Source organism: Dipodomys spectabilis, unplaced genomic scaffold (genome assembly GCF_019054845.1).
Source record: "Dipodomys spectabilis isolate Male_0828 unplaced genomic scaffold, ASM1905484v1 ptg000362l, whole genome shotgun sequence".
Taxonomy (NCBI): Eukaryota; Metazoa; Chordata; class Mammalia; order Rodentia; family Heteromyidae; genus Dipodomys; species Dipodomys spectabilis.
Window position 1 is genome coordinate 3,027,103 of NW_024871039.1, and position 26,305 is coordinate 3,053,407.

Consider the following 26,305-nt stretch of genomic DNA (forward strand, 5'->3'; position numbering starts at 1 on the left):
GGAAGCAAGATTGAGTTGGTACAGGCACATGGCCCCTATTCCTTATTCACCCAGACTGGAATCAGGAGTGAGGTGACACAGGCAAGCAGCCCCCACTCACCAAGACCGGAAGACAGAGTAAGGTGACAAGGGCACCAAGCCCAGACTTATCCAGCCAGGAAGCAGTAGTGAGGTGATGCAGGGACATGGCCCCTACCCACCCAGACCGGAGGTTGTCGTGAGGTGACACAGGCAGCATGGCCCTTACTCCCCCACTCATGCAGACCAGAAGCAGGAGTGAGGCGACACAGGCACGTGGCCCCCACTCACCTAGAGTGGAAGCAGGAGTGAGGTGAAACAGGCATGCAGCCCACACTCACCCAGACTGGAAGTGGGAGTGAGGTGGTGCAGGCACACGGCTCCTACCCACCCAGACCAGAAGCAGGAGTGAGGTGACACAGGCATGCGGCCCCTATTCATCTAGCCAGGAAGCAGAAGTGAGGTGATGGTCGCATGCCACACCAGAGGCATGATCCTAGCATTCCATGGCAGCTCTCTTCTCTCCCAGCCTTTGTGAAGGGCTGCTAGGTTCCATGATGCACTCCGGAGGTCAAGGGGCTGGAGCCAAGGTTGCTGCTGCCTCCTGTTACTCCACCTGCTGCAGCTATGGTAGCAAATTTAATAAGTTCTAATTCACAGACCATATACTATGAACTATTAGTGTCTTCATGTACCATGTTCCACTTGCTAGTCACTTAATTGTATAGTTGCCAATGTCTTAAGTGTTCACTGACTTGTAAATATGCTGGAATGGAAATCCTAATATCACTGATGTCTTTTAATTTCTAGGAATGATGATTTTGAAATGACCCTTTCTGAAGAGAAGAGGAGGGGACATAGACTCAACTGTTCAAGAGTGCCTTTGGTTGACACTATTGGCCCAAGAATGAGTCGACACAGCTGGTATCCAGTTGTTTTGTGTTAGTCTTTGGGTCATGTTTTCTGTTTGGCCTTGGAGTCTTAGGCTTCTCTTTGTAGACACAGAAGATGGGAAAGTAATTGCCAAGGCTTATATAATCAGGAGCCATTTACTTCCTGCCCTTCTGAAATGGCATCTCACTACATAGCCAAGATGGCCTTGAACTTATTTTGCTTCTGCTTCAGCTTCCCAAGTGATGGAATTACAGGCTTACCATACCATGCCGAGCTATCTCTCATGGACCATTTGAAATAGAAAAATCATGACATGTGCGCTGTATCTACTAAGAGACTTGTGCAAAGACCAAATAATTTACAACCCTGTTGTTAAGAATATAGACTCATATTCAACTGAATTTCAAATTCAATTTTGGTTTCTTACCTGCTTTGGGTTAAAGAGGTAGACACTATATCACTGAGTTTTATTCACTTGTACAGAAATGTGGATGGTGCCAGGGACAGGTGGCTCATGCCTATAATCTTACTCAAGAGGCTGAGATGTAAGGATTGTGTTTTGAATCCTGCCCCGGCAGAAAAGTCAACATTAGAATAGGAGGGCAAGAGCCAAACTGATGAGCCAGATACTCTTCTGAAAAATGGTTTAATATGGTACAATGTTTCCCATATGTCAGTTTGTCATTCTGCTTCTAGTCAGAAAATTTATAAGGCTCAGAAAAGGATTCAAGCTCTCTGTTAAACCATACTGTAGCCATTTTGATTTGTATTAAAGGAATAATCAATTTAGACATTGGTAGCTCATGCCTATAATCCTTGCTGCTTAGGAGGCTGAGATCTGAGGAACATGATTTCAGGCCAGCCCAAGCAGAAAGTCCATGAGACTTGTCTCCAATTAAGCAGTGATAAGCCCAGAAGAAGAGGTATGCCTTAATACAGTATTATTCCTAAGGAAAAAGCTTTATTTAAGCTGGCTTAAAACTTTGGGTCATATGTTGGGACATTGCCACGTACAATGCTGCTGGACCCTGCCTTCCTTTGGTGTGTTTGCCTAGAGCCTGGCTTTCACTCCTGTGGATATAGGCTGTTTAGCCCACAACCTTGGGGGTGGCATGATCCGTGTATGCCATATACTGCCCAGACAAAAACCTATGATGGAAGCAATGATTGACAAGGTGTTAGTCCAAAGTTACAATGGTAAGGATGTATTCTGTTTAGCTTTTTTCTTTAGTTAATTGCTTTTTAAAGTTTATCTGCTTATTTAATGTACTCTAGGAAATCAAAAGTTAATATTTGGAATTTTTGGTGCAATTTGCAACTAGGCAAGTAAGAGCACCCATTGCCCCCAAATTCAACATTTAAAATTATTAAAACTCTGTTCAGATGTTTTAGTCATCAGAAATTTGAGCCAGGGATGGGAGCTCACACTTGTAATGCTAGCTGCTGGGTCTTGACAGATACAGAGAGGATTATGATTTGATGTTAGCCCAGGAAAAACATTCAAAATATTGGATCTCAATCAATATTGAACCCAATGCATTGTGCTTCTTATTTCATCTACTCAGAAAGGGTAAAAAGAAGGATTATGGTCCATGCTGGTCTGGTCATAGACATAAAACCCTACCACAAAAATAGCTAAAGCCAAGCCAGGCGCAGGTGGCTCATGCCTGTAATCTTAGCCACGCAGGAGGCCGAAATCTGAAGATCACAGATCAAAGCCAGGCCAGGCAGCCCAGTGAGACTCATATCTCCAATAAACCACTAGAAAACCAGAAGTGGTACTGTGGCTCAAACAATAGAGCTTTCACCTTGGGCTGAAGAACTCAGGGACAACTCCCAGGCACAGAGTTCAAGTTACATAACCAACAAAAGAAAAATGAGGGCTGGGAAGGCGGTCAGTGGTAGAGTGCTTGCCTTGCATGCCTGAGGCCCTGGGTTCGATTCCTCAGCACCACATAAGCAAAAAGAAAAAAGCCAGAAGTGGCGCTGTGGCTCAAGTGAAGAGTTGAGGGACAGTGCCCAGGCCCAGAGTTCAGGCTCCACGACTGGACTCCCCCCCAAAAAAAAAGAAAGAAAGAAAGAAAAATAACTAAAGCCAAAAAAAGCAGGTGTATGGCTCATCTGGTAAAGTACCTACCTAAAATGCATGAGGCCCTGAGTTTAAGTTCTAGGATAGAAAGGGGGAAAGGATGTGAAGGAATAGAAGGAAGAAAAGAAGGAAGGGAAAAGTTATTCTGTATATTGTACTTGCCTAGCTATTTCATTAAGGTGGCTTCTCATTCCTTTTTTTTTGTTTTTTGGTCGGTTGTGGGGCTTGAACTCAGGTCCTGGATCCTGTCCCTGATCTTTTGTGCTCAAGGATAGTGCTCTACCATTTTGAGTTACATTGTCACTTACGGTTTTCAGTGGTTAATTGGAAATAAGAATCTCATAGATTTTCCTTCCTAGGCTGGTGTTGAACCTTGATCCTCAGATCTCAGCCTTCTAACTAGCTAGAATTACAGGTATGAGCCATTGGCTCTGGTCACTCATTTGTTTTCTTTCTTTTTATTTGTAAGTCATAGGACTTGAACTCTGGGTACTGTCCCTGAGCTCTTCAGCTCAAGTGAAGTGCTCTACCACTTGAGCCAGAGCCCACTTCTGGTTTTCTGGTGGTTAATTGAGGATAAGAATCTCATGAGCTTTCCTATATGGGCTGGCTTTGAACTGCAATCCTCAGATCTCAGGATTACATGTGTAAGCCACCTGCACCCAACTTCCTCATTTATTTTCTCATGGTGAGTTGTAGCTGATTTCCCTACTCCTTGTAGTTCCTAGCAACTACAAAGTAGTCCTAGAGGTACCTCATCCTTTATAGTAGTCCTTAGGACCAAGTGACTGCTGAGTGCAGGAAAGCAGATGAGGCCAATATAAAATACAATGCTATCTATCTATCTATCTATCTATCTATCTATCTATCTATCTATCTATCTATCTATCTATCTATCTATCCAGTGGAGAGAACTAACACAGTCCCCCACTACCACAAATTATACAGTCGAATTTCCCACATTTGGGGAAATCTCAGGGGTCAGCACATCTGAAGTGCAATAGATAAGCCTGGCCCTGGGAAAACCATCTTCATGATCATAGTATCTCCCCTGCCAGGTAAGTAACAAGTGCCAGGTAAGTAACAAGGCTGACTTGGTATTTAAAAAACTAACAAACACATGAGAGTAGTTCACATTTGTAATCCTAGCTACTCAGAATGCTGAAATCTGAGGATTAAGCTTTAAATACTAGATAAATTTTGCTGAATTTTTATTAAAGCTCCTTTGGTGTTTTTAATTGAAGATTTTATTTATTTTCTTATTTTACTGTTTCTTACTGTGACTACCAAAAAGCTGAGTGACTTCCGTGGCTTGTATTCCTGGATTACTTTGGAGGTGCTCTAAGACTTCATCAGAGGCCAGACTTGTTCTACTCAGTGGAGTAGCCAGCCACAAAGTTGTAAGTGACAATACTTACAGTAAGCAAAATTACATAAAATTAAAAATTCAGACACACATTTCCACTAGCCATATTTCAAATAAAAATAGAATTCAAGTTTCAGTGAATGTTAGTAAAGTTATAATGCATTCATTTTATGTGTCCCCTGTCACACTGCCACAGAAGAATGGAATACTTAAGGCATATCATGTGACTCCCAAGGCCTGGATGTACTTACTCTGTTCCTTTACAGAAAATGTTTGCCTGACCATGTACCCTAGTGAATATCATTTATTATGCAGAGCTACCCTCTTTTCTATATGCTGTTATTTCTCCCTATACTTTTCTCCCTCCCTCTCTCTTCCCTCACCCAATCCCTCCCTTTCCTTGTTTTAGGGATCAAAACTCATGCATGGTAAGTTGCTAAGCTGAATCTCAGCCCTGTGTATGATTTTATGTTTGGTGAGGGGGTACTTTTTCAGGGCTTGAACTTTGGCCCTGGACACTATCTCAACTTTCTTCCTCCCTCCCTCCCTCCCTTCCTTCCTCCCTCCCTCCCTCCCTTCCTCCCTTCCTTTCTTCCTTCCTTCCTTCCTTCCTTCCTTCCTTCCTTTCTTTCTTTCTTTCTTTCTTTCTTTCTTTCTTTCTTTCTTTCTTTCTTTCTTTCTTTCTTTCTTTCTTTCTTTCTTTCTTTCTTTCTTTCTTTCTTTCTTTCTTTCTTTCTCTCTTTCATTTTGTCAGTCATGGGGCCTGAACTCTGAAATCTGGGCCTGGTCACTGTCCCTCAGCTCTTTAGATGAAGGATAGTGCTTTACCATTTGAGCCACAGCACCACTTCTGGCTTTTTCCGACTTATGTGGTGATGAGTAATGGAACTCAGGGCCTTATGCATGCATGACAATCACTCTACCCCTAAGCAACCTTCCCAGCCCTCATTTTATTTTAAAAATAAAATTCAAAACATGCCTTTTATGAATCTTCTTTCAATTTATTGAAACATAGTATATATTCTTTAAGCTGTTTTTAAAATATTTTTAGTGTAAAAATATTGTACAGAAGGTTTACAGTTACATGAGTAAAGTAGTGGGCACATTTCCTAGTGAGCATTGTCACCTCCTCCTTTCTTTTTCCCCAAACATCCCTTCCCTCCCCACCTTCCCAACACCTCCCATCCACCACAAATGTTGTAAAGTTTGTTTTCAACATAGTGTTTTGTACATCTCATTGTTACAATGGTTAAACTGTATCCTTATTTAAACATCTTGTTATGTACATATAAGACGCAGGTCACCAGAAACAAATACAGTGAATACAGAGTAATACCCTGGAGGAAGAACATACCAGAGAAACAAAAAAAAATCACATAGTACATCATAAATATGTTAAAAACAATAGCAAGAAAGAAAAAAGCACTTGAGTTACTATCTTGAGGTTTATTTCACTTAACATCATCCTATATGGTCATATGTACATAGCTTTTGATTTTTTCTTCTTGTCCTAGACATATACTAGATATTGAAAAAAGGGAAACTATAAGACCTACGTTTTGGGGGGGCCTGGCCTACTTCACTTAATATAATTTTTTCCAAGTCTTTCTATTTCCTAACAAGTGGGGTGATGTAATTCTAATGGAGGCATAGAATTCCATTGTGTACGTGTGTATGTGTGTGTTTGTGTGTGTGTGTGTGTGTGTGTGTGTGTATTATATATATATATGTATATATACATATATGTATATATATATGTATATATACATATATATGTCACATTTTCTTGATCCATTTATCTACTGAGGGACACCTGGGTTGGTTCCATATCCTAGCTATGGTAAATAATGCTGCAATAAACAATTGTGCTGGTAGCTTTAATATAGCCTTGTTTGCGATCATTTGGGTAAATGCTCAAAAGTGGGATTTCTGGGTCATAGGGAAGCTCTATGTGGAGTCTATTGAAGAATATCCATACTGCTTTCCAAAGTGGATGAACAAGTTTACACTCCCACCAACAATGCAGTAAGGTTCCTTTTTGACCACATCCCCTCTATCATCTGTTATTATTAGAGTTCTTGATTATAGCCATTCTAACTGGGGTGAGGTGGAATCTCAACATTGTCTTGATTTTCATTTTTATTCTTCATGTGTCTATTGGCCATTCCTATTTCCTCTTCAGAGACCTTTCTCTTTAAGTCTTTAGCCCACTTATTCATGGGGCAGTTGTTTCTTTGAGGATTGGTTTTTGGGGAATTTAATTTTTTGAGTTCTAAATATATTTTAGATATGAGACCCTTGTCCATTGTATGGCTAGTGAAGATCTTCTCCCAGTACTTGGGCTTTCTATTGATCTTGCTAGCTATGTCCTTTGCCATGCAGAAGCTCTGCAGTTTCACGCAATTCCATTTGTCCAACCTTTCTATGATTTTATGTGTTTCTGGGCCTTTATTAAGAAATTTTCGGCATGTGCCAAGGAGACCTAGAGGTTTTCCTCTTCCTTCCTGAAATGTTTTCAGGCTATCTGCTTTGACTCCAAGGTCTTTGATCCATTTGGAGTTGATTCTGTTGCAGGGTGCTATATAAGGATCTAGTTTTAGTTTTCTACAGGTGTGAAATATAGTATATATTTTATAAGTCTTTGTCCATCTCTCTAGAGGCCTCCACAAGTTTATATGTATTTGTAGCTTGGGAAGGGAAATAAGATTTAAATCAGGACAGTAGGAGGCTATGGTTTATAAGACTCATTTGAGACCCTTTTGGAAGGAATGTTGACTTTTTCCATCTGATATCCTACAGATGACAATCTTGGTACAGGTATTGAGTAGTCACAGGATAGGAAGCTTGTACTGATTTCTCCTGACTTTCCCCTGGGGACAAAGAAGGTGAAGTAGCCATAGGCATGAATCTGTAGGGGGATTGCAATTTATTTGTACTGACTGTATATTTCTAATTACTGTTGCCACAGGCCAGTGGGTGAAAGGTTTTTTTTTCCTTTCCTACTTTAGCTGTAACTAGTTATTTTTCATTTTTTAAATTTTATTTTATTGTAAAGAGTCTATAGAGGGGTTAGAGTTACATAAATAAGGCAATGAGTACATTTCTGGTCAAGCATTGTTACCCCTTCCCTTGTTTATCTTCCACTATCCCTTACCTCCCCCACCTCCCACACTCCTCCCCTCCCCACCCGAAGTTGTAAAGTTCATTTCCAACATACTGTCTTATGGGTGTCATTGTTGCAACGGGTCATCCTGTGTCCTTGTTTTAGCATTTTGTTATTTCCCTTCCCCTCCCCAAATTAGAAAAATGTATCTACAAGATGCAGGGTATCAAAGTCAAGCACAGTGACAACAGGGGATATACCACAGGGGGAAGAATATACAAAGGAAACCAAACACTTACATAATAAATCTAAAACAACAACAACAAATGAACCCCAAGATATAGTAATTTGTTTTTATAGGATATTTATTCTAAAACTCCCTAGACATCTTAAGTTTGGACTGTTTCTTTTTTTTCTGCCAGCCTGTGGTTTGAACTTAGGGCACTCTACCGCTTGAGTCACAGAGCACCACTTTGAGCTTTTTCTGAGTAGTATATCTTATATAGAGTGTCATAACTTTCCAGCTTAGGCAGGTTTCAAATAATGATCCTTAGTTCTCAGCTTCCTGAGCATCTAGGAGTACAAGTATGAGCCACTAGGACCTGGCTTGAATAATCCCATAGTTTTAACTAGCTGTTTTCATATCCCCTACCAACAATGCTTTCTCATACTTTTTAAAGTTATCTCTAAATAGCTTAGGAAGGAGTTTGAGCATTGCTTAATCATTTTTTCACTTTCATTAGTATATACTAGTTGCACACACTGAGAGGTTTGATGGAGTTACTTCCACACACGCATATGATATACTTGCTCACATTCATCCTGACATCCCAGTGCCCAGCCCTTGAATTCAAGGCCCAGAACTACTGTGTACATGCAAACATTCACGGAGACACACACACACACACACACACACACACAGAAGAACAATTAGCAAAGGTTATACTATTGATCAGGAACTGCAAGGAAACATGGGAAGGTAGATTGTCTTTTCCCAGTTTCTCTGTCTTCCTCCATTCTCTGCTTTTCCTCAGAACAACTCAAGCCCTCCACACCTCGCTTCTGTCTGTTTGAACACCCTGAGCCTGGCTTCCAGTATGCCATTCATAGGGAGCTGCCTTTGCCTGGATAGATGGTCCTCAAAGTAAGCAGAGTGTCTCAGGTTATATTTTATTTTTCCATTTGGAGTGTGAATGCAGGCCCTGGGACCATAAGCAGCATCTTGAAGTGTATGGACAGCTGTTTTGAGCTACAAAACTCACCTCAGAAAACAAGCAGAGGAAGTGGGATGCAAAATACACAACCTGAACCAATAGATCTATAGGTGACTGAGAGCCAATTTCCACATTAATGTGAATACAAGGGTGAGTCCATTTGAAGACAGGTCTCCAACGATTTAATGGGACCCCATGGACAAGCCTGGCAGGAAGACACGTGTGTGTGTGTGTGTGTGTGTGTGTGTGTGTGTGTGTGTGTGTGTGTGCCTGAAGGCTGGGCTGGGGCTCAGGCTGAGGCTGAGTGCAACCTGCCCTTATGCCTTTTTTGCTGCTCTACCACTTCATCCATAGCTCCACTTCTGGCTTTTTTGTTAATTGATTGGAGATGAGATTCTGATGGACTCTCCTACCATGGCAGGCTTCAACTCTGATCTTCAAATCCCAGCCTCATGAGTAGCTAGTATTAAAGAAGTGAGGCACTGGAACCTGTCAGGAAGCCTCTTAAATAACAGAGCTATTTTTAGGGAGACAGGAAACACCTCAGTCCAAAAGATGGTGTTGCGTTTTCATGTTTTAAAGGAAAAAATGCACTCAATATTGAAGTGTGAAGTAATATTGAAGGAAATATTGAAGTAATATTGAAGGAAAGAAGACAGCAAACTTTCATAAATCTGGTGTTGTGAAAGCCCATCAGACATGAGTGTTTCATATAGGAATCAAAATAATATCCATGTGGCAACATTGAGACTCACCCATGTGGTCACTTGAACTGGTTGAAGACCTATTCTCAGACTGACTAACCTTCAAAAGTCTGGGATTCTGCTCTGTGGAAGATGTTTTCCAGTCACACTTGTAAGTCTCTTAGTTCTGTTTTTCACACTTCTCATCCCTCATTCTTAGTATTCACCAAGTATCTTTTCCATTGCTACTCCAGAAGATGCTTTCAATGTCACTGTAAGAAGTGGCGCTGTAGCTCAAGTGGTAGAGCGCTCGCCTTGAGCTGAAGAGCTGAGGGACAGCGCCCAGGCCCAGAGTTCAAGCCCCACGGCCAGCCAAAAAAAAAAAAAAGAATCTTTGGGGCTGGGAAGGTGGCTCAGTGGTAGAGCACTTGCCTTGCATGCCCGCGGCCCTGGGTTCGATTCCTCAGCACCACATAAGAAAAAAGCTGGAAGTGGCGCTATGGCTCAAGTGGTAGAGCACTAGCCTTGAGCTGAAGAGCTGAGGGACAGCGCCCAGTCCCAGAGTTCAGGCCCCACGACTGGACCCCCCCCCCCAAAAAAAAGAAAGTAATATCAATGTCACTGTAAGGATTCATCTAATAAGAGAAACTTGTTTGAAGAACTTTAATACTTATATTAATAATATCATTACTAATAAAGGGTATTATTCAAGAACTACTTTAAGATAAATAAAACATGATTCAGAGCAGTTATGTAGTTTGGATATTAAATCTGATAACACACATATATTCCTAGGCCATTACAAATCTGTAGTTACTTCAATCTTACAATACAAATGTTCTTAAGAAAGAAAGTGTTGATAATATAAGCAACCCAGTAGTTGTTGAATGAGATAAATATAGTGAGGACTTCTGTTGAGCTAGTACACACTGGTTCTTGCTCTGAAAGCATCACCTATCTGTTCTGAGAGCCAGTCAGGCTTAAGTAGGACACATGCTTCCGGATGACAGACCTGCCTGGCATTCACTGCCTAAGTCCATTCAGGCCCACAGCCCATAGGCAATATAGAACAATCTTCAGAACAGTCATCCTGACTTTAAAGTTCAAGCCTCTAATCCTAGCACATCAGCAGACTGATGTCTGAGGATTGTGGTTCAAAGTCACCCTGGGCAGCAAAGTCTGGAAGACTCTTATCTCCAGTTAACCACAAAAAAGCCACAGTGGAAGGGATAAACTGAGAGCAAGGGAAGGGGTGTAATTGTCCCCAAAAAATGTATTCATTACCTGACAACTGTTTAATTTAACTGACTTAACTGTTACCCCTCTGAACGTCATATTCCTAATAATATTTTTTTAAGAAAAGGAAAGATGAGTCTGGGAAGGTGGCTCAATGGTAGAGTGCTTTCCTTGCATTCATGAGGCCCTGAATTCAATTCTTCAGTACCATATAAGCAGAAAGAAAGCTGGAAGGCACACTGTGGCTCAAGTGGTAGAGCACTAGCCTTGATCTGAAGAGATGAGGGACAGTGCCCAAGCCCAGAATTCAGGCCCATAACTTACAAAAAAAATAAAGAAAAGGAAATAAAAAAGGAAGAGTATTGCTGCCAGGCTCAGTGGCCAAGCCTGTAATCCTAGCTATTCATGAGGCTGAGGATCAGTGATTGAAGCCAACTTGGGTTGGAAAGCCTATACGACTTTTATCTCCAATTATGTACAAAAAAACCTAGAAGTAGAGGTGTGGCTCCAGTGGTAAAGCAGTAGCCTTGAGGGGAAAAACATAAACTACAGGGATAGTATCCATTTCCTGAGTGCAAGCCCCAGAAAGGCACAGAATAAAAGAAGGAAAGACACTATGAACTTGGTTTATCTGTACCTGAGATGTCCTTGTTAGAGACGATTATGGACTGAAACTCTGAACAGGGCATACTAGGTCTGGCATTTTTTCTGCACAAACTGTGTGCACAACCATCTTAACTCCTTCGCTATTCTATAGTTGCAGGTTGCATTATCTTCTCACCATGGAAGAGGTCCAGTATTTACTTTCCCTAGGGTACCTGTTTCCTTGTCTTCTGCTCTTTATTCATTGACAGCAGTATTTTAACTGAGAATGCAAGGAGGAGGATTGGCAAGGCCTTGAAAAAGAGAATTTGCTAGAAGTGGGTGAGACAGTGGTGATAATGCCCAGGACCAGGTGAGCATTTTGGTGATGATTGGGCATGGTGTGTCATTCTTTATCAATATGCTGAGGGGCCATGGGCATGAAGAGGAGGCCTCAATGCCTCCTGGGGTCATTCAGATTACACAGATATAAGCCAGCTAATCTTCCTCTCACTTTCCCAGCATGGAGTTATGGGTCCTGCCTGGAAGGGGACTCATGCCCAAGTATGGACAGCTATCCACACAACATCCAGTTGTGTCCTCTACATTGTTACTACATTGAGAGCAGTGCAGCACAAATCACATGGAGCATGTCTAAATCATTAAAGGGATGGGAAAGTGGTTCTATGTTATATGGACCAAGACAGACAGAGAACACCATATAAGTTCCCTTTCAGAGACCCCACTTCTGTTCAATGGCCAAGAGAACATACAGGAAAACCTCCAGAAGGAGGAGCTATGTTCCTAACCTGGACCTTCACTGCATGATTTCCCAAAGCTTATGGATACAATAAAACTAAATCTCTCCAAGATCAGGCATGAAGTCTCTCAGAGACCATTGCCCACATCTGTGAGGAGAGCATAGGAGGTAAAATGGACTGTCAGGGAGGGGAATAGCCACAGAGTGTCTCCGTGACATCTCTGGCATCCAGTATTCAGATAATTAGGGAAAGGTTACGAAAGCCTATTTGGTGTGGATAATGAATCATTGCAGCAGGTGGCACAGAGGATGGGAAAGCTAGTTGAAGAATACATGGGTCCCATCAAGTCCCAAGATGTGCAGATCTACCATCAAGAGAGCTGGACTATATGTTGGATATGTTACATGATAGCCTTTGCTAATGCCAGGTCTTAGACATGTGTTATACTACAGTGACTCTGCTGTCTACTACCACAAAGGCATGTAAGAGAGAGAAACTTGATACAGTTGCTGACGTCACCAAGATCATCCTAAGGAAGAACTTCGTAGACATTATCATCTGATTGTGTGTGGGGTCTGGGGTGGGGGGGGTGTATGTGTGGACACTAGAGATTCAACTTTGGGTCTGGACAGTGCCCCTGAGCCTCTTTTGCTCAAGGCTTGTACTATAGCTCTTAAGCCACAGCTCCACTTTCAGCTTTTTTGATATTTTATTGAAGTCTCACAAGTATTTACTTACAAGATAAACTTTAATTATGAGGTGATATGATTTTAAGGATGATATACTACTATGCAAATGCAATAAATAAAAATAGGAGGTAAAAAGACACTCTAAGGACTATATAGGAAGTTTTATGAAAGCCATGAAAGTATATCTTAAAAAAGTGTTATTAGTGACTTAAACAGCAGTGCTAAATTTTTTGTCCTGTATAAATGAATGAAGTCAGTTATTTCTGTTTAAATGTATAATGTTATTTTTCTCTTTTTACTGTTTGTAATCCATACTATTAATATTAATAGGTGTAGGAGACTCAAGCTTAGCTGTTGAACCTGGAAAAGGTTTGAGAGGTTGGAACATCACCTGAATAGTACTCAGAAAGCTGAGAGCTGACTATGCAAAGGTTAAAACACAGCTCTGTGAAGTAAGCCAGGCCCAAAGAAATATAAGTCCCATGGTTTCCCTTATTTGAAATAACTAGTATATGTCTGAGACAAACAGAAACTGTCAGACAAGTTGATGTTAGGTGAAATGAACCCCAAGATAAGGATTCAAATGTTTTTTTTTTCTTTCTTGAGATTGTTTCCAACATATTTATAAAATGATTTCTTTGTTGCTTTGTATGTACCTCCCCATGGAATTAGCCCTGCTTTCACTGTAGTTGATGTTGGTATAATTTGTGGAAAGGAAGGAAAAAAAACAAATTGTTTAAATAGGGATACTGGTGGACCCATTGCATGAATGAGATGTACAACACGTTATGTCGAAAAGCGAACTTTACAACTTTGAGGGGGAGGTAGGAAGAGCTGGAGGGAGGGGTGGGGGGCGCGACATGGGGAGGGATGGGAGATGGGAAGGGATAGGAAGGGAAAACAAAGGAGGAGGCAGCAATGCTTGATAAGAAATGTACTCATTATCTTGCCCATGCAATTGTAACTCCTCTGTATGGTATTTTCACAATAAAAAAAAAAAAACAAATATATAAATAGGGTTACAGGTGACCCCATTAAAACAATGAAATGTATAAGATGTTATGTTGAAAAATGAACTTTACAACTTCGGTAGGGCGTGGGGGTAAGGAAGGGGGGTTGAGAGGGGAAGGGATGGTAAGGGGAAACAAAGGAGGAGGCAACAATGCTTGATAAGAAATGTACTCACTATCTTGTCAATGTAATTGTAACTCCTCTGTATGGTATTTTCACAATTTAAAAAAAAAGCACAGCTGTGGAGAGTGTTAAGCTATTGCCCCCTTCCATAGTGCTTTAAAGGCCTTGAAGCCTGGGAGGTAAAAGAATTGACAACTTAACCTAGGAAGCTAGATAAAATAGACCAAATGTCTGGATTTTCTCTAGGTTGCATTCTCCTTTCTCAAAACAAAAAGGGAACCAGTGTTTCTCACTCACTGTGGTGGTTCTGATTGCAATATAGAAGCTTCATTTTTGCATGTATCCATGGTAACCTTCCCAGTGTGAATCCAAATAAATATGATTGCTTGTATGACCTGGGGCCCAAGTGCCAGTAAGCCTTGGGACCCCAGGTCCTCATTGATTTTTTTTTCTTTTTCTCTATACCTGTCCGTGTATTTTCTAATTTTCTTCAGCTTGGTATCCTATTGCACTGCCTTGGGTTGCAATTAGCAACAAATATGAATATTCTTGAGTTGTAAAACATAAAGGACTTACAAACTTTCTTATCCCAGATGGCTTCAAACCACAATCCTCAGATCTAAGCCTTCTGAGTAGGATTACAGGCATAAGCCACTGGCAACCAGCATGCATCTGAAGACTTGATGTCAGTGAGATCTTTCTTGGGGAATGTCTGCACATCTCAGTCCTCCTCAGCTCTGTTCCTTCCTGTTACCCAAACAGAGTCAACATTTTCATTCCTTTATGTTCAAAATCCTTGAGGTTAGTGAACTGACTTGCCTGCCATGTACCTCCTTTCTATAAATACAATAGTGGGTTTTACTCCTTACCATCGATTAACTAAATTAACTGGGATCCACACAGAGGTGACATGTCCTTTTCTGGATTGCACACCGTACACCTATGTTTTACTTTATCTAATAAAGTTAACATAACTTACCTTGTTTGAGGGTTCTTAGTTCCCATATTTCTTCCTTCTCATCCCTCTTTCCCTTGCACAGAGGGAAGAACCATTTGGAATTGTGAAGAGTGAGTTTTTAGTCATTTTCTGAAAAGCCCTGCCAATGGATCCTGATTTCCAAGTCCTGAGTAACTGGCCTGTAAAGCCTTGTTCTTTAATCTCTCCTCAGCTGACACAAATGACCACATATATCTAAAAAAGGCTTTGGGAAATGAGTTCAGGTTATCAGTTAGGAATCCTTATTACCTGGTCACTGTGCATAAGTTGTTTTTGTTTTTTTGTTTTGTTTTGTTTGAATAGTGTACAATTAGTACCAGAATTAGACTTCCAAGTATTTTTTTTTAATTCAAAGCTAGCAGGCTCTCTTATTTGAACCACAGATCAACTTCTGCCCCACACTCTTTATCTTCTGGTGGTAAACAGGACAGAAGTTTCCCACAGGAAGCCAAGGGCACTACACAGTATCCTCAAACCTGAAGACTGTGGTTCACAGCCAGCCTGGGCAGGAAAATCAATGAGCCTCCTATTCCCAACTAATCAGCAAAAAGAAGTGGAACTGTGGCTGAAGTGGTAGAGCAGCAACCTTGAGCATAAAAAAAGCTAAGAAAAAGCTAAGAAAAAAAGTTTTAAAAAAGGTAAGTGAAAAACAGATCTAGCATTAAGACAACCACAAAATAAATTTTTTTAAAAAGTGCAAGAGAGCACAAAGAGTCTTAAAAATGATAAAAATTAACAAGAAACTGGTGGCTCACACTTGAAATTCTAGCTACTCAAAACACTGAAATTGAGCATTACTATTCCAAGCCAACCAGGACAGGAAAGCCCATTGTGTGTGTGTGTGTGTGTGTGTGTGTGTGTGTGTGTGTGTGTGTGTGTGTGTATGAGTGTGTGTGTGTTCCTTTCTGGGATATGATCTACAAGTTTTTGCTTGACCATTTCCAATCTTTTGGAGGTTAATTTGAGATAAGAGTCTCATGAACTTTCCTTGTCTCCTGACAATGAACCGCAATCAGTATAAGTCAGGACTTTGTGGGAGTGTCTATACTTACCTCCTACTAACCACCAAAACCAAAAAATGAACCAAATTGCAACTGTTACTAAAGTTTTAGAGCATTCTATCCTTCAGCAGGATTGGTGAGGCCCTAAAAACAAGACAGAGAACCAACAAATAAATAAATGTATTTGAAGAAGAAAAGAGCCAATTAGTTTTTTATAATATAGACTCATATCTTTAATCCAAGCTGAAATGTAAAGATCACAGTTCGAATCCAGCCTGGGCAGGAAAGTCCAACTAACTTCTTTTTGAGTGTGCTAGACATGGGCTTGAACTTGAGGGTTTTTACTCAAGTTTAAAAATACTACTTCCTGTATCATGTGCTGAATTGGAGATGAGACTGATGGACTTTCTAGCCCAGGCTGGCTTTAATCTGTAATCCTTAGATTTTAGGATACTGTGTAGTGCCTTGGTTCCCATGGGACTCTTATTTACTATTAACCACTAAAAGAAAAATAGAGGCGGAAGTTGAGCTGAGGCTCAAGTAGTAGAGCCTGCTAGCTTTGAAATGAAAAACAAAATACCCACAACAAAACAAAACAACCCTCAGCAAGAGTCACTAGGCCTTGAATTCAAGCCTCCTCTCCCCCCAAAAAAAGACCTCAGGAGTTGAGTTTTTGTTCCTGCTAGCTTTGAGCAAAAAACAAAAGGCCAAAAATCTCATGGACAGTGAAGTAGTGTGGCCTAAATATAGAGCCTGCTAGTTTTGATCTAAAAAAAACAAGCCAGGTGCCTCTGGCTCATGCCTGTAATCCTTGCTACTCAGGAAGCTTAGATCTGAGAATCACATTTGGAAGCCAGCCTCGGCTAAAAGGTCCCCTGGTGACTGTTTTTTCCAACTAAGTAGAAGTGGCACTATGTCTGAAAATAGTAGTGTGCCTGCTGTGTCCCTGATGGACAGTTCCTAGGCATTGAGTTCAAGCCCCAAAACTGACAATATCAATAAATTGATTAATTAAATACTGAGCATAAATGAGTAGGCCCTAATAATAAAGGACATGAACTTTGAAAAAGGGGGAAGGGACAATCAAATAAATGAAAAGGTGGAAAGGGAGCATATTAAGGCCTTCTAAATCAAAACTGTAATTCTACCTGCTCAGATTACTGAAAACTGAGGACTTTGGTTCAAGCCAGCCCAGGCAGGAAAGTACAGGAGACATATTTTACTGTGTTCAGTATGGGGGCTTGAACTTGCTATGTTTTGCTCATGGCTACAGGTCTACTTCTTCCAACCTCTAGGTGGTTATTAGAGATAATTGTCTCATTGACTTTCTTGCCCAAGACTGGCATTGAAACATGATTCTCAGATTTCAGTCCTTTCTGTAATGCTCTTGACTTTCTATTGATATTCTAATCTCCTATTAACCATAAAAAAATGCAAAAGTTGAGCTGTGGCTCAAGTAGTGAAACCAGCTACTATTAAGGTAAAAATAAATAAACCTCAAGGAAAGTCATCATGACTTAATTTCAAGACCTAAGAACCACCACTCAATTAAAAAAAAATAGAACCTCAGTCACTGTGACCTGAGTTTAAGCCCTAGAAAAACAGCTGCAAAAAAGAAAAACAGCCTGTAGTTTACCTGTGGTCAAAGTTGTAGGTCATGGTAGTTTCAAGGGAAACAAAAAATCAGCATAATAGCTAGTGCCTAATAACAAATGCCAAAAAGAAAGAAATAATAAATAACTGAAAAGGTGAAAGAAGAGGTAATTAAAGATTTGTAAATGTTGACTCACACTTATAATTCTGAATGCTAAGGAAACAGAAATCTGTAGGTCATGGTTCAAAGCCATACTGGACAGCAAAGTCCATGAAACTTGCTTCAGTATGTTCAGTCGAGGGATTTAAAATTGAAGTGTTTTGCTCAAGGCTACAGCTCTACTATCTTCCACCTATTAGGTTGACTGGAGATAAGAGGCTCATTGACTTTCCTGCCCAGGTTGACTTTGAACTCTGATCCTCAGATTTCAAGCCTCTCTGTACTGCCCTGGACTACCCATGGAATTCTTGCCTCATATTAATCACTTAAAAAAGGCAGAAGTTTAGCTGTGGCTCAAGTAGTAGAGCCATCTACCCTTCAGTTAACTAAGTAAATCAATAAAACCTCAGAAAGAGAGGAGAGGAATGAGAGTGAAAGACAGAACATCTTACAATAAGCAAAAGGAAAGAAATGTATATATCACCTGGAAGAAATAATTGTATTGTCAAAGCTTATAGAATTGTATTGTCAAAGCTTATAGAATTCACAAACTTTATCGACCATAATAATGACAATTTGCATTGTGAAGGTTAAAGTATGTTTGTGACTTCAACTAAATATCACTATTCCACAATATTCTGAAATAAGAGAAATTTAGGTAATCACCTAATCTCAATAATAGTAAAAATCTCAGAAAGAGTCACCAGGCCTTAATTTCAAGCCCTAACACCAACGTGCCTAACTCCAGCCAAACACACACACACACACACACACACACACACACACACACACACACAGAGCAGGAGCTGAGTTCTCACTCTTGGAGCAGAAGCCAAATGAAACAAAAAGTAGACTGTAGTAGACCTATGGCTTAAGTAATAAAGCAAGCTGCTTTTAAGAGAAAAGAAAAGAAAACTTGAGTATGAAGGCAAGGCCCTAAGCCCCTGACTCTTCCCAGAATGGAAATCAGTCATGGAATCCAACAGAACGTGCCCCTTCAGTTCTAGGCCCTCCTATCAAAAATAGATGGTAGGCTTGTTCTTGGCTTCTGGCACAAGTACCTTGTGTAGAGGAAGCCCCTCCTCTTGCTTCCTGGATCCCAGGGTTCAGCCTCTCTTGTGAGTCAGGGTGGGAGGTGGATGGCAGTGTGGCAAGAGGTTCCAAATAGAGTGGCAGCTGTGCTAATTGACTTGAGGCTGACAGCTGGATGCCAGGGCTAAGTGATAACAGGTAGCTATCTCTGATTACCCAGCAGTAGGCAGACTGAGTTGGAGCACCTGCTGGCTCTGCCTATCAAGTCCACCCCATCTCCTCTGCCCCATAACAACCAGAGGTTTAAATGGGGATCTGAGTTGGCTGTGTCAGATTCCTGCTCCCCAGCCCTACCTGTTTTCCTCGGTGTACACCACTGCTGAGGACACGCATCCAACTGCTTTGCAGCCCTACACCGTGAGGGAGATCGTGTACATACAGGCAAGCCACTGTGGCAACCAGATTGGCTCAAAGGGGAGCATGACACTGGCCTAGGATCCTAGTCTCAAATTTAGGGGGATAAGGAGGAAGAGGACGGGGTTGGAGGGTGCAGGTGGTGGTGGTCATGTCTAGGCTGAGGTAGGTGGGGCTCCATAGTAGTCCCTAACCTCCTAGAAATCAAGTCCCCCAGATAGTTTCCCCAATTTCCCTAATTTGTGTGGCCCAGGTGGGTGTGGTTTTTTAAGCAAGGCTGGGGTGGTTTCAAATCCCTTGCATGTCTTAGTCTTACCTGAGACTCAAGTCATTGTACTTAGTTTCCTGGGAATAGACTAATGCATTTTTGGTCTGATTTGAAAGAAAGGAGTGCAGTGTCTTTGAGCTGACAGATACAGAGGATTCCCTTTTTGTCAACTGATGAGTATTAGATAATTGAGAACAGTTCATCAACCTTAATGCAAATTTCTCTGAGTTTTCATGCCCTATCTCAGTTCCCTTAAGTTGGGTGTTTTCTAAATCCGTGGTTGTCGGTGTATGCTCTGAGGACCCTTGGGGTTCTGGAGACCCTTCTAGCTGAGTCTTCAAGTTACTGCTTTGGCAATTTCATGTCCATATAAGGCCAGGTTCTCATCATAGAATCCAAACAGAATATTGTATCCCGTAAGATAGAATAAACATAGGAGAACCCAGATGTCTTCTATTCAGCCAGATAGCAAAGAGATTAACAAAACTAAAATACCATCAATTTTTGTGCTTTTTTTAATTTAAAAAATTAATTTTTTTACAAAAATATTTGTGTCAACAGGACTTGGATTTCTTATAGTTATTTTAAAATCCATTGTTTGGACAGTTAACATTCTAGGCCATAATACACTTCTAGTTCCATCTCAGTTTTGGGAAATGCTAAGCGATGAGCACAACATTGACTGCACTGGCAACTATTATGTAGACAGCAGCTTAGAGAATCGAGGTATATTACAACGAGGCAGCTAGTGAGTGTCTCCTGTCTGGCTTCCAATACTGTGGCAGAATAGGTCCCTGGGGAATACTAATGACAAGGAAGGAGTTCCTGCCTTTCTTAGGGTGGTATTGTAGTTCGAATTTGGGGCCTCAATCTTGTAAGTCAAGTGCTGTATCCACCTGAGCCCCTCCACCATATATTTTGTTTTAATTTTTGAGTATACACTTGTGAATTTCCTCAGGAAAGCCTTTTACTGAATTCCCCCTACCTGAACTTGCTGACTAGCCACACCTGGATTTTTTTTTTTTTGTCATGGGGCTTCAACTCTGGGCATAGGCATTGTCCTTCATCTCTTCAATCTTTCTTTTCCTTTTATTACCAGGGGTTCCTTTTTTTAGAACTCTCTGGGCTTCTGGGATAACTCCTTCTAGCTTAGTTTAATTCATTAATTCTGCTTGTTGTAACATATTTGGAAATTTTAAGTTTTTATGTTTACTATGCGTGAGCCGCAAAACCGCTTGTGAAGTTGTAGGAGTTTTTGGAGGCAGCGTCACATCAGATGATTGATTGGGGCATCGCCCACATTTAATCTTTGGTCCTAGTCTTTATTATTTAGAGAAGTCATCTCTATTGGACTGGAAAGAAACAACATGCTCTGTTCACGGATCAATAGAAAAATAGCCAAAACGAGAATAAAAGCAATGAATGTACAGCCAAGAAGAATATAGAATAAAGGTAGAGGCTATAAAGGTGCAGCCAAGTGTATGGGAAGCCTTGAACCAACACCCCCTTCCTGCAGGCATGCTTCCTTAAAGCTCTTTGTCTAACGCGATCTCATGCAGACTCCGCAGGAGGTGGCATGACACCAACTATTTCAGGTAGTTTCTTGGAAATGAGAGTCTCCCAGAATTTCCTGCCCCAGCTGGCTTCAATCTGCGATCCTAAGATCTCAGACTTTTGAGTAGCTAGAATTTCACCCTTCAGCAACCAGAGCCCAGTTGCATTGCCCTCTTTAAAATACAGATTAAATTTCTAAAAAAAAATTTTGAAATTGAAAATTTTAAAATTTTAAAGAGGGATGTTCAGTCACTAATATATATGTGAATAGTCCAAATCATAAAGCATAAATAAAGTGTCTCACCCTGAAATCTATAACACTTCTGGACTTTAGCATTTTGAATATGAATACTTAGCCAACAATAAATTCTTTTTAAGGTTTTTAAAGTAAAAAACATTGTTGTGATGTAGAAAAACCCAATAATAATGTGTAAACACTGCTTTTAAGTGATATATATTGTCTTTCCTAACACAAACAACCTTACTGAAGTCTACAGAGTAGATTGTCAGTTTTTGTAACTGTCAATGTGAAATTCATTTAATTTTATATAAAGAGTTTCCATTCTACATCATTGTATACAAACAGAATCGTAGATAATTGGTTTTCCTGTGTAATAAACCAATGAAAAAGTGCAAACAAAAGGACAGAGCTATTTAATGTATTTGAGTTTTATAGATCTACATTTGGGGATGTCCTCACCTTCGTATTTTGTGGTGATATTGCTTAAGTAAGATATAAGACTTTAATCTTGTGGTTCCTTGGTTGAGAGTCGTTGTGTGGAATTGTATCACTGCTATGAACAGTATTTTATGTTGTGTCTTTATTAGATCCTGTATATCAGGCAGGATGGCCAGTTTTCTTCATGTCATTGTTTAGGAAGGGGGCAGTCTCAAACTCATGCTTATATCATTTTAACTGATATCCCTTTTGAAAAATCAGGTTAAATGGCAAATTGCAAGTAATTGCCCAAGGTTGCTCTGAGTATTTGAATACAGGGAAATGTGCTATTTGATAACAATTATTGAAAAATTATAACACAAGAAATATGAATTTTATGTATTTTCCCCAGGAAAGCATTATACTTGAATTTCCCCTACATCTACTTGCTGAAGAGCCACACCTGGCTCTTTTGTTTTATTTGTTTGTTTTTTTGTCGGCAGTGGCACTTAAACTCTGGGCCTATGCACTGTGCCCCAACTCTTCTGTTCAAGACAAGCAGCTCTACCACTTAAGCCACAGTGCCATTTCTGGTTTTCTATCAGTTTATTGGAGATAAGAGTCTCACAGACTTTCCTGCCCAGGCTGGCTTTGAACAGTGATGATCTCCAACTCCATAGTTGCTAAGATTATAGGCATGAGCCACTGGTGCTCTGCACCTAGCTACTTTTAATTGGGGAATGGAAGGGATAGTGGGAGAACAACAAAGGAGTGGGTAACAATGTTCGACAATAAATGTTCTCATTTCCTTACTCATGTAACTGTAACTCCTCTATACAGCACCTTTACAATAAAAATAAAATTAACAAAAAAGAGAAAGCTTCTTGCTGATAGGCAATGATGACTCACACCAATAATCCTAGCTACTCAGGAGGCTGAGAAATGAGAATCATCGTTCAAATCCAGCCTGGGCAGGAAAGTCCCTGAGACCTTTATCTCTAATAAACAACTCAGAAAACTGAAAGTGGGACTGTGCCTCAAGTGATAGAGTGCTAGCCTTGAGCTGAAGAGCTGAGGGACAGTGCCCAGGCCCAGAGTTCAAGCCCCACCATGAACAACAACAACAAAAAAAAGGTGTTGTCATCTTTCTTTTGCCCCATTAGACTCAAAGCCTGATGCTCATCTTTGCCTCCTGAGTAGCTGAGATTTCAGCCACCATGCCCAAAGCAAAGGAATAAAATGCATGGAAATAGACAACTGCAAACGTCCTTAAAGTTGCTGAAGCCTCTTGCATGGTGATTCATTCTCAAGATATCTTTTCTGTTTCCATGTCTGAAATGCTGTAATTTCTATAATGAATGCTGAGAGCCACTTAGAATCATAAGCTCTGCTCCTAAGTTCCTTGTCAAGTATAGGCCCAAGTCAACTCTTGTTCCCACAGGCAACAAATATGTTCCTTGGGCCATCATGGTGGACCTAGAGCCTGGCACCTTAGACTTAGTAGGATCGGAACCATAGAGTTTCAGACCAGACACTTCATATTTAGTACGTCAGCATGGTCCATAGAAGATGGCTAACAGGCACCCCTCCTTCGTAACATCCAGACACTCCAGTTCCCAGAGCTGAGCTGAGCCTTTATTCATCTAGATAACATCCTCACCTAACCCACCTATTTCAGTCCACGGGAGTCATGTCCCTGTCCACTCAATCAGCACAGATAAATACCAGTCTGCAAACAGCCTCTGAAGGGAATGAACAGCGAGCAGGGAATGCCTCCAACAAGGTTTCAGCGCTGCTGGCCCTTTCAAATACCTGGCAATAACAGGGAACCATTTCAGGACACCAGAAATCAAAGCACAGCTATATGTGAGCAAGGTGCAGACAAGTGCCTTCAGCTTAGCTTCCCTCTGACCATTCTGTTCTCCTGTTCCTCCTGTGAAAGTAAGTACTTTTCCAGTATTGATGCAGGCTCTGTTCATTTTTTTTGGTCGGTCGTGGGGCTTCAACTCTGGGCCTGAGCACTGTACCTCAGCTCTTCAGCTCAAGGCAAGCACTCTACCGCTTGAACCACAGCATCCCTTGTGGCTTTTTCTGTTTATGTGGTGTTGAGGAATCGATCCCAGGGCCTTGTGCATGTGAGGCAAGCACTCTACCATTAAGACCCCTTCTCATCACCAGGCTCTGTTCATTTTTAGAAGTACGTGGTTTGGGTTAAAATGTATCATCCTCCACATTGTCTTTACTTTCTTTAGAACCTGGTTGATTTGTAGGGTCCCAGATACATTGAAAACATTTCCTGGGGGCTAGGAAGGTGGCTCAGCAGTACCGTGCTTGCCTTGCATGCATGAGGCCCTGGGTTCGATTCCTCAGCACCATTAATCAGGAAAAAAAGCCAGAAGTGGTGCTGTGGCTTAAGTGGTAGAGCACTAGCCTTGAGCTGAAGAGCTGAGGGACAGCTCCCAGGCCCAGAGTTCAGGCCCACGACTGGACCCCAAAAAAGAAAACATTTCCTTTATTTCACCAGTGTATCTAAAATAATAGCCAAAGTTGCTCAGAGGAGCCTATAGTCTTCACAATGCATATAGCAAAGTCATTATTCCTGGAGTATGTGTCTCATCATGTCTTTGTGTCTGATAGGCCAGAACAGAGCAGGCAATAACTGGGCCAAGGGCCACTACACAGAGGGAACCGAGCTGGTGGAGTCAGTGCTGGAAGTGGTGAGCAGAAAGGTGTGTCTGTCTCCAGGGTTTCTAGCTGGCCTACTCCCTGGGAGGTGGCACCAGGTCAGGCATGGGCACCCTGATTCTCAACAAGATCCGAGAGGAGTTCCCAGACAGCATCATGAACACCTTCAGTGTCATGCCCTTGCCCAAGATGTTGGACACTGGCACCTTAGACTCAGTGAGATTGGAACCATTTGGCCAGTGTTTCAGACCAGACAACTTCATATTTGATACGTCATCATAGTCCATGGGAGATGGCTAACGGGCACCCCTCCTCCCTAACATCCAGACACTCTAGTTCCCAGTGCTGGGCTGAGCCTTTATCCACCTAACCCTATCATCCTCACCTAACCCTACAACACCATCTTGTCTTTCCACCAGTTGGTGGAAAATGCAGATGAAACGTTCTGCATTGACAACAAGGCCCTGTATGACATCTGCTTTTGCACTCTGAAGCTGCCCATGCCCACCTATGGAGAACTGAACCACCTGGTGTTGGCTACCATGATCAAGGTCATCACCTGCCTGCGCTTCCCTGCCCAGCTGAATGCAGACCTGCGCAAGCTGGCTGTGAACACGGTGTCCTTGCCCTGCCTGCGCTTCTTCATGCCTGGCCTTGCACCCCTGACTAGCCGTGCCAGGCAGCAATACAATGCTCTCTCAGTGCCCAAGCTCACCCAGCAGATGTTTACACCAAGAACACGATGGTCACCTGTGATCCCCGCCATGGCTTCTACCTGACAGCGGCTGCCATCTTCCGAGGCCGCATGTCCATGAAGGAGGTGGATGAGCAGATGCTCAACTTGCAGAACAAGAACAGCAGCTACTTTGCAGAATGGATCCCCAACAACGTGAAGACACTTGTGTGTGACATCCCCACACATGGCCTCACGATGTTGGCCACATTCATTGGCAACAACACGGCCATCCAGGAACCCTTCAAGCACACCTCAGAGCAGTTCAGTGCCATGTTGCAGCACAAGGCATTCTTGCACTGGTATACAGGTGAGGGCATGGATGAGATGGAGTTCACTGAGGTTGAAAGCAACATCAAGGACCCGGTGTCCAAGTACCAGCAAATCAAAGATGCCACTGCTGATGAACAGGGGAAATTTGAAGAAGTCTTGTGGAAGAAGAGGTTTAAGACTTCCCATTGCTAGCAGTGCAACAGGAATGCCAGAGCCTGCCTACTGCTTCTCAAATAAATGGTGCTTTCCTGAGCTACTGTTGTCCTGCAGTGGGACCTTGCTATGTATCATCATGCTCAGCCTTCTCTGTCAGGAACTCACTGACAGTGAATGTAAAAATGCAGATTTCTTTTAAATATGATTGTTTTAAAACCCTATTTGTATAAATAAAGAAGTATACATTTTATACCCTGAGCCCTTATTCTTCTTTAGAATCCTTTTTATTCTTTCAGTGTATTTGAAATATAAATTTGGCCAGAAGGATTTAATCTTAGCAATATAGGACTGGTGCTCAAGAGGAGTATTAAATTCATGGTTTTTCTGCTATTTTGAAGAGGAGGATGACAAGTGCCAAGTTGTTGTTTTTCCCCCTGGCCCAGTTTTATAGTTTTCAATCTCTCAAAAGCATGCAAGTAGCAAAAAAGCAGTTTGAAGAGAAAGAAAACTAGATCCAGATGCTACTTCTCCTTCAGACAACCACAGGTTCTTGTCTCATGTCCCATCAGAGGGATTTCAGTCACATTCCCCAGAAACAGTATCAGGAACACTGATCCCTGTGTTTAGAGTTCAGTTGGCAATGAAGCAGCACTCACAGGATGAGTGCAAGTTCCTGGTTGCCAGGGTAGTTTCTCAAGGTGTCTGGCAGCTTTAAGTACAGAAGTGATTCTAGCTGTTTGAGGGAGTGAGAGGCTGAGAAGCTGACCAATCCCATAGTGTATCAAGAACTGCTTGACACAGTACTTCCAAGTCAAACAGAGGAGGGGAGACATGGCCTCTCCCAATGACCCATTCTCATGTTCATTTTTCCAGCAGTCAAAGCTGTCTGAGGCCCACAGGGTGTTGTAAGGATATAAGGGATGGATGGATCTAGCCTGTTGGGTATGTTTACTTTACATGAGTGAAACAGAAATCTCAATTGCTTAGAACCTACAATGGCCAGGAAGAGGGT

General features: G+C 41.5%; 1 non-coding gene and 1 pseudogene across 1 annotated transcript; one reads left to right on the forward strand and one right to left on the reverse strand.

The window, feature by feature from the left end:
* Window positions 1-236: 236 nt before the first annotated feature.
* On the forward strand, window positions 237-26,305 carry LOC122095801 (annotated as a pseudogene).
* On the reverse strand, window positions 3,904-4,067 carry LOC122095822. The gene has a single exon (XR_006145215.1). It is a non-coding gene; the product is annotated as a U1 spliceosomal RNA (small nuclear RNA).